We start from the raw sequence: 3,746 nt of genomic DNA on the forward strand, positions 1-3,746 counted from the left end.
CAACAGTGAAGAGGCCTGGACTTTCATTCATGCATGGAACTGAGAAAGGAGCCTGAGAACACAAGAGGAGGCAGAACATGTAAAAGAATTAACCATTCCAAAGGCATGGAGTGGGGAGAAGACGAGCAGGATTCCTTCTGCTGCCTCAAGGGCTAAGGTCCTGTGTGACCTGAGAATTAGCATCCCCAGGGAGGAGCTAGTGGCTGCCTAAGGGTCAAAGTTGACTCTAATCTTTTAGGAGAGTCCACAATAGTTTAGGGAAAGGGGTAAGAGCTTCAAAGTCACAGCCCCCAGAATGATGTTGGTGGTATTTAAAATTAATTTGTTGGAAAATCTCTTATTATTTCATTTTTCTCAGGGGATGAAGCTGCTTTGAAATCCTTTTTCTTCTGACAGAAGGCAAGGACAGCAGAAACCCATCAGCAGCAGCCTCTTTGCCCACGTTGGCTGCTAGTCCTTGGTGGCACTCATTAGGAGAGAGAAAGCCATCTTCACAGACACTTCAGTCAGAGCTGCTGGTTTGGTTTAATGTGCTGCAGGCACGCTTAACCATCCACATACATTATTTATGTGGCAAAAAAAGATCACTTCCTCTTCACATGTAAATAATAAAAGAAATCATAAAATCAGTATTTATGCCTAACAAAGCCAGACTCGCGTGTTCACAGTGCTCTTTGTCTAATAGGGACAGTGAAAATACCAACAGTCACAGCCTGTACACACCCATGCCGTGTGCAGTGTGTGCTCACACATTACCTTAGCTACAGTGCAAACCTCAGGGGCTCACGTTATGATCATTCCCATTTTATAGACAAGGAAGCTGAGGCTCAATGATCCATGCAACTTGTCCAAAGTCATACATCTAGAAAGGAACCTTATCCTTCATAGCTCCACAGCTGACAACAATGAAACTTAAAGGCTGCAAAGATCCATGATAGATTGATTCGTGTGTGTGGCACTGAGGCCTAGGAGCCACTCTGTAGATAAATAGTCTCGTGGGAGAAAAAGATCCCCCAAGAGTTAAAACTGATCCTCATTCTAGACCATATCTGTGAAATAGGTTGTAACCTGAGTGTTGTCCCAGGCATCAAAACTAACATCAAGGACACGGCTATGGCCTGTGGATTCAAGAAGCTGGCAGCTGAGTTAAGAGACTAAAGAGATGAAACAGAAAGAGACTCTTGATGTAGGGAGAGTGACGATGCATGCACACCGGTGCCAGGGAAACACAAAGGGACCTCATGCAGCCTGGGTGACCAGGTAGACTTCTTAGATGAGGTGACAGATGGGTGAGTCCATGATGCTAAGCATTGCCCCAAGGGAGAAGAGACAGATAGAAGGAATGGAGACAGATGTCCCATGGCAGTATGGGGGGCGGGGCTGTGGTTAACTTCAGAGTCCAGTGTGAGGGAAAGGAACCCTTCAGGGAGGGACAATGAAAGCAGGCTATCTCACACCTTGCACAAGAAGCTTGGGTTTCACCCTTGGGCTCAGGATTCTGCACTGTGAGCATTTGTGGACAGACAGTTCCTTACTCTGGGGCAGCCATGTGCATGTAGGGCACTCTTCACATCCCTGAACTCTTCCCACTAAACCATGGCAGCAAGGATGCTCTCACTAATGATACCTAAAATTGTTCATTGTCACTGTGCTGTTTGGGATGGAAAATGTCCCCATCAGGTTCATGTGCTTGATCAACTTAACCCCAGTTGGTGGTACTATGCAGGAAATTGTGAAATCCTTGGGAAGTGGGGCCTAGGAGGAGGGCCTTGAGATTTATAATTCAACCCCACATTCCAGCCTGTCTGTTGTCTGAGTTTCTGTCCTGCCCAGTTCCCACAGTCGTTAGGTCCCAAAGAATCACACAGAAGTCTACATTAGTTATAAACTGATTGCCCTGCTGAAAAAAGTACCAAGCCACGTGGTTAACATAGATAAGAGTTTATATAAGTTATAAAAGTGAATTAGAAGCCTGAGCTAATGGTCCAATCAGGTTATAGTTAATGTAGACCTCTGTGTGATTTCTTTGGGGCTAAATGGCCGTGGAACCTGGTGGGAGGACAGAAACCAGGCAGGACAGATAACCCTGTCAGCATCTCTGGTTCTTAATCTTTTGATATTTGAGTAAACAGCCCCCAAATCTCACTACCACATCTGTGAACCATCACCTTAGATATCCTATTAAGTTTTGGTCCCATAATGGATTGATCTAACGATGAGGACAAAATTCCTCATAATCAATTGCTTCCCATGGACTCAGCTCTGAAAACTGATGATTTGGGGGCTGATCTGTGCACAAATAAAGACAGATAATGGTCCAGCATATTTCTTTAAGTAAATGAAACATTTTTTGCTTATTATTATAGAAAGCATATTGCAGGTGTACTACACAATCCTACAGGTCAGGCAGTTGTAGAAATATCGAATCAAACTATAAAGAATATGTTAAACAAACAGAAAGGGATGGAAAATACCCCCAGAAATAGATTACATAATGCTTTATTAACCTTGAATTTTCCTAACTATGTGAGAAAGGCACAAGAGCAGCAGAGAGATATTGGACAATAGAAACGTCTTCTGAATTAAATCAGCCAGTATATTTCAAGAATGTGTTGACTTCACAATGGAAGCCAAGAGATGTGCCACGTTGGAGAAAAGGTTTTTCTCTTGTTTCCACAAGAGAAGAAAAACTATGGATACCATCAAAATTAATCAAGATTTGCTTTGAAAAAGAGAAATTTCTTGAGAAAGAGAAATGACAGATCATCCACAATGGTGATAACCATACAGGTGATAAGGAAACCATATAGGGTTGGGGTAGGGTTCTGCTCTTGTCTTTACAGAAGAATACATATCTTCAAAAATCCAAGAGACTCTGGAATTTGGATGGTGACAGAAGGAAAAATAACTATCCAGTAATGATTATCAAGAAAAAGAAATATGAATTATAAAAACAGGTGATCAAAACATATACATTTAAATATATATATTTATGAATATATAGAGCTGGCTTTGGAGTTGGACATTGACTCCATATTTCTCTAAATTCAAGCATGTTGTTAAAAGAAAAATTCAAATTCAGAGTTTCTGTCTCGTGTCAAGAATCCTCTGGTATGGGACAGAAAGAAGAAAGAATTTACAAAAAAATTTTACTTGGACTCCCAGGTCGCCCTGCAGTGCCGGCTACCCCCTCCCGCCTGCCATCCCGGCTCCCATCCAGCAGGGGCCCTGACTTCTAGCAGAGGACCATCGGTGGGGTGAGTTTCCTTCAGGCCGTGGCAGGGTCCTGGTGAGGAGGAGCTTGGGTGTTCCCCGACCCCATAGACGCCCAGGTTGCCCTGCAGTGCTGGCTACCCCCTCCCGCCTGCCATCCTAGCTCCCATCCAGGTACGAATTCCTATATTTCTCCCTTCCCCCTGGGGCCATAAAATTTCCCCAGCTCAGCTGCCTTGCGAGCTGGGCCTGGGCTGTAGGCGCAGCCTGGCTCGAGGCAGTTCCTGGGTCTTAAAGGCCTCCCTGAGGACAGGTGGACCAGGTGCCAGCTCAGCAACATTCCTGACCAGCAGGGGCCCTGACTTCTAGCAGAGGGCCATCGGAGGGGTGAGTTTGCTTCGGGCCTTGACAGGGCCCTGGTGAGGAAGAGCTTTGGCGTTCCCCGACCCCACAGTCGCCCAGGTCGCCCTGCAGTGCTGGCTACCCCCTCCTGCCTGCCATCCCAGTTCCCATCCAGGTACGAATTCCTATAT

Source organism: Myodes glareolus, chromosome 13, assembly GCF_982192425.1.
Source record: "Myodes glareolus chromosome 13, mMyoGla1.1, whole genome shotgun sequence".
NCBI lineage: Eukaryota > Metazoa > Chordata > Mammalia > Rodentia > Cricetidae > Myodes > Myodes glareolus.